Source organism: Desmodus rotundus, chromosome 8, assembly GCF_022682495.2.
Source record: "Desmodus rotundus isolate HL8 chromosome 8, HLdesRot8A.1, whole genome shotgun sequence".
Lineage (NCBI taxonomy): Eukaryota > Metazoa > Chordata > Mammalia > Chiroptera > Phyllostomidae > Desmodus > Desmodus rotundus.
The window spans coordinates 101,216,039-101,230,394 of record NC_071394.1 but is presented as its reverse complement, the minus strand read 5'-3'; the positions used below and the strand labels follow the sequence as shown (position 1 = coordinate 101,230,394).

General features: G+C 41.9%; 1 pseudogene; it reads right to left on the bottom strand.

Annotated features, from left to right (window-relative positions):
* Positions 1–8,322: 8,322 nt before the first annotated feature.
* LOC112309663 (CBY1-interacting BAR domain-containing protein 1 pseudogene) lies at positions 8,323–11,239 on the bottom strand (annotated as a pseudogene).
* Positions 11,240–14,356: the final 3,117 nt, after the last annotated feature.

The following is a 14,356-nucleotide window of genomic DNA, read 5'->3' as shown; positions in this document are numbered from 1 at the left end:
ACTGGGGACCTGGGCTGCAACCCAGGCATGTGCCCTGACTGGGAATCTAACTGGTGACCCTTCTCTTCGTACTCAATCCCCTGAGCCACACCAGCCAGGACTAATATATTTTTTTACTGTATCCTGGACATTGTGAGTATAATATTGTGTAGGCACTGGGCTTTGTTATATTCTTACAGAGAGTGTTGAGTTTCTTCTTTTTGATGGTAATTACCTTAGTTGGACTCCAACTGCAGACTCTGTTGCTGGGACAGCAAAGCAAATCTCACTGAGTTCTTCTATCTGCCGCTGGGCAGTGTTGAACCTTCTCCGTGAAGGCATGGGTCAGCACTCACCAGAGGCGTGACAGTTTGTGCGCAGAATTAAGGGCTCCTTGTCTTCGACTCTCTCCTTTCACTTTCTGGCAGCTGAGGTTTCCCCAAGCTTTATCCTCTGCTTCTTTAAGTCAGAAACACTAAGGGTTTTTATAAGAGCTTTAGTCATCACACGTGGTACTCTCTGCTCAGTGTCTACTTAAGCTGACTTTGAACTGTCTTCAAGCTAAAAGCCACAAAAATGGGAAAGAGCCTATTCCCTATCCTCTATTCCAAATGTCAACTTCCATCCAGAATTTGCCTGCTTTTTTTCACTCTCCACTGCCTTTAGATAGTTGTATTTTTAGTTTTGTCCAGAGTTAATAGTTATTATCACTGGGATTTTGGTCCATTAGGAGTTTACTTGACCATATCAAAAGTAGAACTTACTTCTATTTTTCTATTCCATCATTTTAAGCATGGGCCTTCCTTTTCAAGATTGTCTCATGGTTGCAAGATGACTACTATGGCTCAAGCCATCATGTTAACATTCCAGGATGGAAGAGGGATAAAAGAGGAGAGGCAACATGTGCTTTTTAGCTGTATCAGGCACCCTTTAAATGTCATCAAGGAACATGTATAAAGGACCCATGGACAAAGTCAAAGGGTGGGAGGTGGGGGTGGGTGGAGCATGAGAAAGTGGTGGCAGGAAAATGGAGACAACTGTATTTTAATGACAATAGAAAAAAAAGAAAAAGAAAAGAGTTTTCCCATAACTCTCCCTTAGCAACTTGAACCTACATCCTATTAGTCAGAATTTAATTGCAAGATAGGAATGAAATGTGATTATTAAGCTGGGCACACTGCTGTTCCCAACAGAATTAGAGCTAAGTTAATAAAAAAGGAGAGAAAATGGCTTTGAGGAAGGCAGCTAGAAGGCCTCCCATTTCATAGGGATACTGTGAAAACTAAATACATCAATACATGTTCACTGCTTAGTACCACTCCTGGAACATAGAAAGCACTCCTTTAATGTTGATTTTCGTATTGCTGTATGTTCCACAATAGACCTATTGAAGCCCAGGCCCGTGATGAAGATCCCAAAGAGAGACTCTAGCCCAACTAGTCACAAAAGGGTGACAGGGAAGACTTCTTGGAGGCAGTAACACCTGCGCCCAAATCAGAAAGACAGAAAAATGTTAACCAGGTAAGAGAGGAAAGGAGTCCCAGGCTGGAGGAGCAGTGAAGTGAAGGCTTGGCAGTGAGAAACAGCCTGCTGTGTGTAGGATGTACTAATATTCCTTATAAAGCACAGAATGATGAATGAAGAGGCATGAGAGGTCCGGACTCAGGCATGGAAAAGAGCTGATTCATCTCTAGTGTCCAAAAATGTGCCCAGCATGTAGCGGGAGATAATTTTATATGTGGTTGGGTAGGAGTCAAATTGGAGCATGCACATGCAAGCACACGTGGGCACATACACGCACAGACAGGCACACAGACCTACAGACAGACACCCCTCCCCCTAAGATTCATGTGACCCTTAGGCTTCCCATGGGAGAGAAGCCTGAGCCCTGTGGCCCAGGCACTGCAGATCTTCCCCTCTCTGGGAGTTCAAGGCAGAGGTGCAGAGCTGTGGGCTGAGTGGTCACTGTGGCCCCTTGAGAAATCTGGGCTCCCCTTCCCCCATAACTCTTCCCAAAGATAGGAGCTTTCAAAAACACACTTGACAAGTTTGGTCAAACAGGAAGTCAAGAGCTGATAGTGTGGGAAGGAGGCGAGGGTGGGGGCTTGCTGCCTGGGCCTTTGCCAGCCTTCTCTTTCCCCTCAGCCTGGGTCTGGTTCCTCAGGCCCAGATCCCCTTGGGTGTGGGCCTGGCAGGGGTGTAAGCCCCTATGCAGCAGAGGTGTCTGTGGGTTTCCTCTCTGTGTCTGCCCTTTGCTTCTATACAAAGCACCCCCATAGTGTCAGCCAGGGACTTTCATCCCTGTTCTTATTCTCTTTCTGCTAGTAGCTCCTCCTGGTTTTTTGGACCCCTCTCTGGGTACTTGGCTCAATTCAGTTCAGTTCAATTCATTTCACATTTATTGTGCATCGATGAGGTGCCAGGTCTCTGTCCTGGGCCTGGAAGAGCTATGCCTGGGATGGTGTGTGTACGTGTGTGTGTAGATGGAGGGTATTTGATATTAGATGTTTGATAATAGAACATAGTAGATCTGCCTTGTCTTCTTCTTACTGTGGAGAAATATTCTAGGTTATGGCTGAGCTGCACTTTTGCCCACTCTTTTATTAATGGGTATTGAGGTTGTTTCTGGGGCTTGGTATTCACACAATGCTGCAGTAGCATGCCCATAGGTGCCCCCTTTGCACACATCTGCACGTGGGTCACACAGCTCTAAGGGCCCTGAAGTGAGAGGGGAATACCAGGGGAGCCATAGGAGCAACTGCGTCAATTTATACTCACACGAACTATGACTATCACAACCCATTTCCACTTATTCTCGTCAGTACTTGACCTGATCGTGCATTTATAACATTGTTAGTAGGATTATGTCCTTATTTGCTTGTCCTCTGCATCCAGAGTACCCCTGAGAAGATTCTGAGCCTCTCAAGGTCAGGGATTAGTCATATCTTGCTTAACTTTAAGATTTTTTTCTATTCATTGACTTTTTGAAAAATTTTAATTCTTTTTCTATTATAGTTGCCCCAATTTTCCCCCTTTGCCCTCCTCCAGCCAGCCCACCCATTGCTCCCACAGTCCATCCCCACACCACCTTTGTCCATGTCCATGGGTCATTCATACATGTTCTTTGACTAGTCCCTTCCCCCCCTTTCCGCCATTATCCCCTTCCTTCTCTCTGGTCGCAGTCATTCTGTTCCATGTTTCTATGTTTCTGGTTCTGTTTTGCTCATTAGTTTATTTTTGTGCATTGGGTTCTTCTTGTAGGTGAGATCATATGGTATTTGTCTTTCACTGACTTATTTCACTTAGCATAATATTCTCCATTTCCATCCATGCTGTAGTGAAAGGTAGTAGTTTCTTTCTTTCTTTCTTTCCTTCTTTCTTTCTTTCTTCCTTCCTTTCTTTCTTCCTTCCTTCCTTTCTTTCTTTCTGTCTTTCTGTCTTTCTGTCTTTCTGTCTTTCTTTCTTTCTTTCTTTTCTTTCTTTCTGCTGCGTAGTATTCCACTGTGTAACTGTACCGTAGTTTTTTTATCCACTCATTTACTGATGGGCTCTTAGGCTGTTTCCAGCACTTGGCTATTGTAAATAATGCTGCTATGAACATTAGGGTGTATAAGTTCTTTTGAATTGGTGTTTCAGGATTCTTGGGGTATATTCCCAGCAGTGTAATCTCTGGGTCAGAAGGCAGTTCCATTTTTAGTTTTTTGAGGCGATTCCATACTGTTTTCCACAGTGGCTGCACCAGTCTGCATTCCCACCAATGGTGCACTAGGGTTCCCTTTTCTCCACATCCTTGCCAGCACTTGTTTGTTCATTTATTAATGATGGCCTTTCTGACTGGTGTGAGGTCATATCTCATTGTGGTTTTATTTTTTATTTTTATTTTTTTACTGAAATGTGTTTATTCTATAGCAAGATAGAAGCATTTTTGTTTTAGTTAAAATACAAACAACTTAATTGCTGCTATCATGACTCATAAAAAAGTATAATACAGCATAAAAACACAATAAGCAATGTAGCAATGAATGTTTAATGTCACCAGTGTTTACATTAAAAATATTTTTTATACATTTTAAAGATTTTATTTATTTATTTTTAGAGAGAGGGGACAGGAGGGAGAAAGTGAGGGAGGGAAACATCTATGTGTGGTTGCCTCTTGCACGTCTCCAACCAGGGACCCGGCCTGCAACCCAGGCATGTGCCCTGATTGAGAATAGAACTGGTAACCCTTTGAAAGTTCACAGGCCACCACGCAATTCACCGAGCCACACCAGCCAGGGCTCACTGTGGTTTTAACTTGCATCTCTCTGATGGTTAGTGATGTTGAGCATCTTTTCATATGTGTATGGGCCATCTGTATGTCCTCCTTGGAGAAGTGTCTATTCAGGTCCTTTGTCCATTTTTTAATTGGCTTGTTTGTTTCCCTGGTGTTGAGTTATATTAGTTCTTTATATACTTTGGAGATCAAACCCTTGTCCAATGTACCACTGGCAAATATATTCTCCCATACAGTCAGTTCCCTTTTAATTTTGATGCTTTTTTTTTAGTTGTACAGAAGCTTTTTAGTTTGATGTAGTCCCATTTGTTTATTTTTTCTTTTATTTCCCTTGCCATAGAAGATATATCAGCAAAAATATTGCTGTGTGGGATATCTGAAATTTTACTGCCTATGTTTTCCTCTAGGACTTTTATGATGTCACAACTTATATTTAAGTCTTTTGTCCATTTCGAGTTTATTCTGGTGTTTGGTGTAAGTTGGTGGTCTAGTTTCATTTTTTTGCATGTACCAGTCCAGTTCTCCCAACACCATTTATTGAAGAGGCTGTTTTTACTCCATTGTATGCTCATGCCCCTTTGTCAAATATTAATTGATCATAGAGACATTAGTTTATTTATGGGACCTCTATTCTGTTCCATTGATCTATGTATCTGTTTTTATGCCAGTACCAGACTGTTTGATTATAGGGGCCTTGTAGTATAGTTTGATATCAGGTATTGTGGTCCCTCCTACTTTGTTCTTCTTTCTCAAGATTGTTGAGGCTGTTTGGGGTATTCTGTGGTTCCATATAAATTTTTTAAAAAGATTGTATTTATTTATTTTCAGAGAGGGGGAGGGAGGTGTGGTTGCCTCTTGAGCACCCCATACTGGAGACCTGGCCTGCAACCCAGGCATGTGCCCTGACTGGGAATCAAACTGGCGATCCTTTGGTTCACAGTCCAGTGCTCAATCCACTGAACCACACCAGCCATATAACTTTTTGAAATATTTGTTCTAGGTCTGTGAAATATGCCATTGGAATTTTAATAGTATTGTATTGAATCTATAGATTGCTTTGGGTCATATGGACATTTTAATGATGTTAATTCTTCCAATCCAGGCAATATGATATATGCTTCCTCTTGAAGAAATTGTATTCTCTTCAATTCCTTTTTTCAGTGTTCTATAGTTTTCCAAGTACAGGTCTTTTACCTCCTTGGTTAAGTTTATTCATAGGTACTTTATTTTTCTTGTTGCTATAGTAAATGGGATTTCTTCCTATTTTCTCATTATGATATTTCATTGTTGGTGTACAAAAGTGCCCTTGGTTTCTGAATAGTGACTTTGTATCCCGCTGTTTTTCCAAATTCACTTATTAGTTTGAGTAGTTTTTTGGTGCCGACTATAGGGTTTTCTATGTACACTGTCATGTCGTCTGCAAATAATGACAGTTTTACTTCCTCATTTCCAATTTGAATGCCTTTTATTTCTTTTTCTTGTCTGATTGCTGTGGCTAGGACTTCCAGTAGTATGTTTAATAAGAGTGGTGAAAGCAGATACTCTTGTCTTGTTCCTGATCTTAAAGGGAAAGCTTTTAGTTTTTGCCCATTGACTATGATGTTGGCTGTAGATTTCTCATATGTGGCCTTTACTATGTTGAGGTATGCTCCTTCTATTCCCACTTTGCTAAGTGTTTTTATCATAGATGGGTGCTGGATTTTATTAAATGCTTCTTCAGCATCTATTGATATGATTATGTGATTTTTGCCCTTCATTTTGTTTATGTGATGTATTACATTTATTGATTTGCAAATATTGTACCATCCTTGCATCCCTGGGATGAATCCCACTTGGTCATGGTTTATGATCTTTTTAATGTATTGCTGAATGTGGATTGAACTTTAAGATTTTTTAAAAAATTCCATTTCTTCCTCTATTGACTTGGAAAATTTAGCTTTGATTTTAATGGTTACTCTTAAAAACTTTAGCAGGCACCTTTAATGATTAAAGATTATCACCTTCCTCTCATCTTCTGTATCTTATTATTATCATTGTCCTTACTATTATCATTCAAATTATTTTTGAATCTGAGTCAATCTGAGCCATTATAATCATATAGTAGAATTTATGTTTGTTTAGCTTTGTGTACATATTTACTATTTTCTTTGTTCTCAATTTCATCTTGTACAAGATCTTTCTGAAACCATTTTTCTTCTCTTGGTCCTCTAGTGAAGGCATGTGGTAGTAAACTCCGTTCTTTGTCTAAAAGGCTATGGTCCTCTTATTTATTTCCCTAGTTTTGTTGAGGTGTAATTGACAATTAAACATTGTGTGTATTTATGATGTACAACTTGATGATTTGTTATAGGTATACATTGTGAGATATTCACCACGATCAAGCTAATTAATATATCCATCACCACAACAGTTATTATTTGTGTGTGTGTATGTGTATGCATGGTGATATCTCCTAGCAAATTTCAAGTGTACAATACAGTATTAACTATAGTCGCATTTTGTACATAAGATCTCCAAACCTTATCTTCCATAACCGAAACTTTATACCCCTTGACCAACAGCTCCCCATCCCTTACTCCCTCCCAGCCTCTGGTCATGACAATTCTACTCTCTGTTTTTATGAGTTTGATTACTTTAGATTCCATATATAAGTGAGATCATGCAGCATTTGTCTTTCTGCATATGGCTTACTTCACTTAGCATAATGTCCTCTCGGTTCATCCATGTTGTTGCAAATGGTAGGATGTCCTTCCTTTTTAGGGTTGAATGTCTCGTTGTGTTTGCAGGTCCCACATCATTGTCATCCACTCAGCCGCTGACAGTGTTGTCTGTGTATTCTTTTTTTCTAGAAAGTCTGTATTTTTCTGTTATGAATAACTGATTTTTGTAGTTTTCCCAAAGAATTTTATAAATTTCATAATTTTTGTATGCCTGAGTGGGATCCATGAAATAACAAAGTACAACTCCCCATTTAAAGAAATAAAGCATCAGACATAATGAAAGGCTCTGATTAAATTGTTTTGTATTGTTAGGAATAAGAGTGACTACTGTATTTTTTGGACTGTAAGACATACTGTCCCTGAAATTTGGGAGGAAAATGGGGGTGTTTCTTATAGTTTGAGTGTAGCTTATCTGGCTCGCTGGCGGGGTTCGGGAGGGGATGGTGGTAGAGCGGGGTTTTTTTTTTCCTGTTTTCCTCTAAAACTTAGGTGCGTCTTATGGTCCGGTGCGTCTTACACTCCAAAAATGTGGTACATATTCTTTTATTTATTAGATGGTAATTTGGTAAAATTTTCATATAATTTTTAATGATTCATGGTTTTTCAAGGCAACATTACCAAATTACTGCTTTTCCCAAGCTGTAATTGTAGTGCCGTGTACAGCTTTTGCATGACAGCAGTTTTGTTTTAAAATCAGAATCAGGCTGAATGTGCCTTTCTTTTTAAAGCTAAAATTTATGTTTTAAGTATAGCTGTAAAACACTTATGTTGTAGATTCCCATTACCCTTAACCAAAGAGTGATGACAATCTTGTTGAAAAGTAAAATTATGTATTAAATGTTGAAACTTCAGATTGTAGTAAAAGTGAAAAAGAAAGGTAAGGGAAAAAAGCTTGTCTTTTTGATTAAGGTTTTACAGAATAAAATATTTATTTAGTCAGAATGACCATCTAGGACCCTTTTCTGGTAATGAAACCATGGTGTCTTAGCCTAAAAGAAAGCAGGTGCAATTGTTAAATATTTTTTTGTTATCTACTTACTGTTGCAACCCCAACTAAGTATAGTGCATTAATTAATATGAAATAATTTGAAATGCATAATCTTTTTGAAAAAATGGAGCTATACAAAAAGTTCACATACTGCTAGACAGGATGTTGAAATCACTGGTGTGTAATGTTTTTGAAAACCTTCATTTTTGTCAGCATAAATTTCCTTGAATTATTTTCTGTTTCCAGTAGGATTTCATTTTGAGGTTTAATGTATCAAGCCAGTATAGTGTTTTACAATTCAGCAATTCTGGATTACAAGTCATTTAAGATAAAAATGGAAAGGTGAAGTTTACTTAAGAAAATTAATGTTTTTCTTCTGTTAAATCTAAGTCTTCATCCTCTTCATCATCATCTTCTGCTTCTTGATCCTTTCTCAGTTGACCTGTTTTGTTCCAGATGCACACTTAGCTCACAGTGATCTCTGAAGAGGTGAATTTGGATTTGCTTTTATAATATCTAAATGAGATGTATAATCTGGTAGATAGAATTTTAGAAACCCTCTAAATCTTCATCAATCTTTTGTCTGTTTTGGTAGGCAACACTGTAGACCTCTAGACTTTTGCCATGAAATAACATTTCGATAATAATAAATTCTGAAAGTAAAGTCTTTATATGCTTTATTTTATACTTTTCAAAATTGTCAATAGTTCTCCCAGATGACGAGTTGCTCCAGTAGCACCCATTGTAGCTCTCTGGAATTCCGTTTTTGCCTGTGAAACAACATGTCGATCGGATGGGTTTTGCTGACGTGTTTTCTTTCTTTTTTTTTTATTGTTGTTCAAGTACAGTTGTCTCTGATGTGTTCTTTCTGACCTGAGCTAACTGTTTAGCTTCTCGATTCCTTGATGTTAATGTTGCTTTGAGGTCAACTTGTTTCGTTTTCACAATGGTTCTATAAGCTTTCAATGGCTCAAGTACTTTGGCTTTTAAGTATTTCAACCTCTGCCTGTTGATAATCCTGAAGTTTGGCAAACTCATCAGCAAAAGTTTTCGGGCCCTGCTTTAAGTTTGAGTTCTCTGTAGAGGCATGTAGAGGTTCACCAGGAGGTCTGCTTTGTCTCGTAGCCCGGCAGAGTTCTGCGCATAAGCAGCAAAGATTTGGCACAGCTCTTCCTAATGCTTCTCCATATTTATGAGAGCATCTTGCAGTTGTCTGGTTTGAGCATCTCTTCCTCAACATCTTGCCTTGAGCACGGCTATGACCCTGGACTGGGGCTCAACAACCGGCTCCGAGGCACCAGGTATGTGCTGGGGAGCCAGCCGCTGCTGACGCCGGAGCCCAAGAGCTGACCTCTTCTTATACTGGAGTGAGAGTTAAGCTGAGTGTAGAATTTAGGTGGTTATTTTCCCTCAGCATGCTGAAGGTGTTATTTTACTGCCTGTGGCTGCTATTCTTGCGGTTATTGGTCTGCTTGTTCTCTTTTAAGTCATCTGTCTTTTCCCTGAGGCATTTTTAAAGGGTTTTCTGCAATTTCACTATGTGTCTAGATGTGATTTCACTTTTCCTTTTCCTGGTGGGGTTTCTTATGATTCCTGAATCTGATGATTTATGTCCTTTGTCAATTTTGAAAAATTTTTAGTCATTAGTTTTCAAAGATTGCCTGTCCCTAAATTATATTTTCAGGAACTCTAAATAGACATAATTTAGACCTTCTTATTCTATCCCCCATGTCTCTTATATTTTTCGTATCTTTATCTTTGTGCTGCACTCTAAGTCGTTTCTTTAGATCTGCCTTGCAGTGCAGGAATTCTCTATTCAACTGTCTAACCAACTCCACTGGGCTTTCAATTTCAATGATTTGAGTTTCTGTTTCAAGCAGTTTTATCTATCTGCCCTTTATTTATCCATACAATGGGCCTGCTCATTTTTTAAATCCTCACCTGAGGACATTTTTTCATTGCTTTTAGAGAGAGAGAGGGAGAGAGAGAGAAAGCGCTGACTGAGGACTGAACCTGCAACCTAGGTATGTGCCCTGAACAGAGGTTCGAACCCACAGTGTTTCAGTTTATGGACAGTGTTCCAACCAACTGAGCCACACCAGCCAGGGCTTGGCCTGGTCATTTTTAATGGTTTGTTTCTTGCTTGAGTTTTCCATTCTGTTTGGTTTGTTCAACATTTGAAACTTACTTAATTCATGCAGTGTCTAATTATTCCAGTGTCTAATGTCCTTCTGGGTATAATTCTACTACTGGTTGGTTCTGAGGATTTCCACTTATGGTTCCTCATGTCTGGCACCTTTCTGACTGTGAACTCTGTTTGACTACTGGGAACCTCCGGGGAGCTGAAGGGGCCTGGATTGATGGCGTGCTCCTCCAGAGACAATTCGCTTTTGCCTCTGCCGGGTCTTACAGAGCACTGTGGGCCTGAGACCGTTTTATTTTCTTGACTTGGGGTTTCCTGGACTGAGGACTCAGTGTAAATCCAAACCCAGACTTGCAGAGTGCAGGGCCATGGTTATGAATTCAGCAAAGTCCTTATTGTTTTCTTTTCTTTTTTCCTCACTTGGATTCGAGCCTAAGATTAAATTGTGGATCCAAAACGGTTGAGATCTTTTCTCCTTTTGATGGTGGGCAGATTTTTTTTCTAGTCCATCTTTTCACTGAGGGTATAGCCCTTCAAAGGCCCCAACTTCTGTGTACGGGAGAGGAGTGGGATAGGGGATCCAATCACATATGCCCAAGGCCTTGTCTTCCCAGTTGCCAGTAAACCGCGAGACTTCGGTATCCTGGTATCAGTAAATGCCGCAGAGCTGCCCTGGTGTAGCACCGGCGCTCTAGGCTGGGGGCCTGTCTCCTCTTCACCTCTGACATTTGGAGAGTCCTTGTTTCACTGCAAGTTGAGCTCTGCATTTAAAAGGATTGTTTGACGTGTTTCATGCAGTACATTTTTAAACCAGGAGTTTGTTTGTTTGTTTGTTTTAGAATATCAAATCCATAGTATTACCAGGAGTAGAAATTCTTATCAGGATTTTGAAGTGTGAATAGGAATTCAGTACTGGCTATGCCATAGCCTAGAGCTCAACCACTGCATCTGTAATTGTTTTATATTGTGGACATGTTGTTCAGCCTGTTTTAGCTCTGTGCAAATTTCTCAGACTTGGTACCTGGTTCTAGGCCAAGCGTGACTTCCTTCATGTTCCTCATCTGGATGACCCCATCCCAGGCCTCTCCGCCTGCATTTCTACCTTTGGCATTATTGCCATCACTATGCCAGGTCATGCTAAGTGTGTGGCCCCTCCGTACAGGGACATGTCCTTATGGCCAGCCTGGCTGAGAAACTCTTGCCCTCATTCTGCCTCCTCTGTCTTTCTGGAGACATGGACCTTAGCCTTGGGACCCCCCAGCCCTGCTGGGAATGCCTGCCCTGCTTCCTTCCCACACCTGGGAGCCAGGCTTACATCTTCAGATGCCAAGTAGCACTTGAGATATCATGCTTAGAGATTTGTTCTCTGGTGGTGTCCCTTCTAGAAAAGTGACATGTTCATTTTCTGTTGACTATTAAGACTTTCGTGTGAATGAACTTATCTGACATGATAATAATGGTAATAGCTAGTGTTTATTGAGATCGTGCAATGCACTAAGTGATTTTTATTGAGACCCCCACTTTGAGAGCAGGGATGGGGAAAGATCACTCTGTAGATCAAGATATGGCCTGGAGTCTGTTGTTGGCCAAGGGGGTAGGGAGATGGGTTCCAAGGTGTGATAGGGTTCACGAGGGCCCTGAGGGCTTGGAAAGGGAAGTCATCACTGGCAGGGGAGGGGGACAGAGAGGCATTCATCATTTATTCAGTTAAAAAATGCTCCTTGAGCACCTACTGACTGCCAGGCCTTGTGCTGGGTGCTGGGGATATGGATAAGAATGAGGACTGGCCTCAGGGAGCTTACAAGAGGCTGGCATGAAGCAAATCCCTATACATCACCCAAGGACATCTACCCCCATCCTTCACTGTACAGATGAAATAAATGAGGCCCAGAGAGGGGAGGGAACTGACTCAGGGTGGCACAGCAAGTACTTTCATCACTGAGATAGTGAGGGTGGCCACTTCCCTGGAAGTCAGCATGGAGACCTAGGGCCAGCCACAGACTCTGCTCTCCCAGGGGCTGCTGGGGCTGGGATGGGTGGGGTATCCCTCCACTTTCCCTTGGTCCCCAGGAAGGGAAGGCCACTGGCTGAGAAAGCAGATCCTCTCTCACCCCATCAAAAACCAATGGGACAGAACTGTCTTTATCAGAATCCAGCTGTGTCTGCTTCGGGCTTGCTGGGAGGTGCTGGGCCTGGGAGTGAGGCTCAGGACGGGCTGACACAGCCGAGAGGAGATAATTTAAATCTGTAGCCTCCAGACTGAGGGAGAAATGTAAACACAGGCTGCAGAACCGGCAGCCGTGGGGGTGGGCTGGGCAGTGGGCACCCTGCTGGCTAGCCTTTCTCACAGAGCGCACTCTGAGGGGACCTCAGGCTGATTTTCCATGACCTGGTCTTTTATAGGCATGTGAGAGAGTGGCGGCTCTGGCTGCAGAGGTCTCTACAGGCCAAGCTCGCCGTCAGTGAGCCCAAGTGGGGAGAGTCCTGCTCCGACACCAGAGAGCTCCATCCAGCCCTAGATCCGTTTCACAACTGGCTGTGGGACATCCTTCAGCGAGGCACTTGATTTCTCTCTACCTCAGTTTCCTCATCTGTAAAACGGGGACCATATTAGAACCAACGTCCTAGGGGTGCCTGATCTTTATTCATTCTACACATATTTTTTGCGTACTACCTACGTTCCAGACGCCACTGAGGAACAAAACACAAAACAGAGACTGTCTGTCCTCTCTCCTCAGAGCTGAGGGTGAGGCTTTAATGAGATAATGTGGCCAAAATGCTCCACAGCAGCCCTGGCACAGAGAAAATGCTCGAAAGATGGAAGTTATTGGTCGTGATGGTTGTTATCATTAGGTAATTTGAGCCAGTGCAGCCTAGGTTCATCTCCCTTATTCCTCACCCCTTCACATAGCTAACTTAGGCTCAGCATTCAGCACTTAGATGTTCCCTCCTACAAGCAGCTTTCCATGATTTCCTGCAGCTGGATTATCCCCCTCTCCATTCCCTCCACTTACCTCTCCCCTTCCTCTCATGCTTCATTATGGCACTTTCAGGAAATGTATCTCTGGGGACACCAATGCCATGCTGAGAGGCAGTGTCTTTTACCCATTCTTTAAGCTTTTGATTTTGTTTGTTTCTTTTTTTCCCCAGCTATGGTAAAAAACAGACCGCTGTTACCACCAGCTCTGCCCTCTGTGCCAAACTGGAGATGTGCTCCTGAAGGCAGGGCTGGACCTTGTCCCATCTCTGGCTCCCCAGGACCTGGCACACTGTAGAGGTCCATTAAGTGTTTGTTAAGTGAATGGATGACTGTGAGTCCTAACCCCCGATGCTCAGGCACGGCGGGTGCCCCTTTGAGTCAGGGCAGGGAACTTCGTAGCCCAGGACAAGGAATGACTTGTAGGGAAATCACAGGTGGGCAGTGTGGGTTTCTGTGCATGGGGGTGAGTGACGATGATCGCTGACCTCTGCTGAGTGCCCACCATAGCTGGATAGTGTTAGGAGCTCCTTAGGTAGATCTAATCTTCATCCCACTCCTGTGAGGAAGGAAATATTACTTCCCCTGTTTTGCAGGTGAGGAAGTGGAGGCCCAGAGTGGTAAAATATCTTTTTATTTTGGCACATTGATTCAAAATTTATTTCTAAAATAGAGCTCATAATGTCCCAGAGTAAGCCAATGGGTTTATTCTAGGAACGCAAACCTGATTTAGTATTAGAAATTAAATTAGCTCTGGCTGGTGTGGCTCAGTGGATTGAGTGTCAGCCTGAGAACCTAAAGGTCGCTGGTTCGATTCCTGGTCAGAGCACGTGCCTGGGTTGCAGACCAGGCCCCACTTGGGGGCGTGCGAGAGACAACTGATTGATGTTTCTCTCCTCTCTTTTTCCTTTCCTTCCTCTCTTTTTAAAAATAAATAAATAAAATCTTTAAAAGAAGAAGTTAAATTAATGTACCTTATCTCCAAAAGGTACAGATTATCTATTTTTCCCTTTTTATTGAATTTAATAGGATGACACTGGTTAATAAAATTATAAGGTTTAGGTGCACAATTCTACAACACATCATGTGTACACTGTATCATGTGTGTACCACCCAAGTCAAGTCTCTTTCCATCACGTTTATTCCCCCTATGCCCTCCTCTACTCCCCTCCCTCCCCCTGGCAATCGCTACACTGTTGTTTGTGTCCATGAGTCTTTCCTCTTTTTTTTCTATTTTGCTCAATCCCTCCGCCACCCATTCAGCCCCCAACCTCCA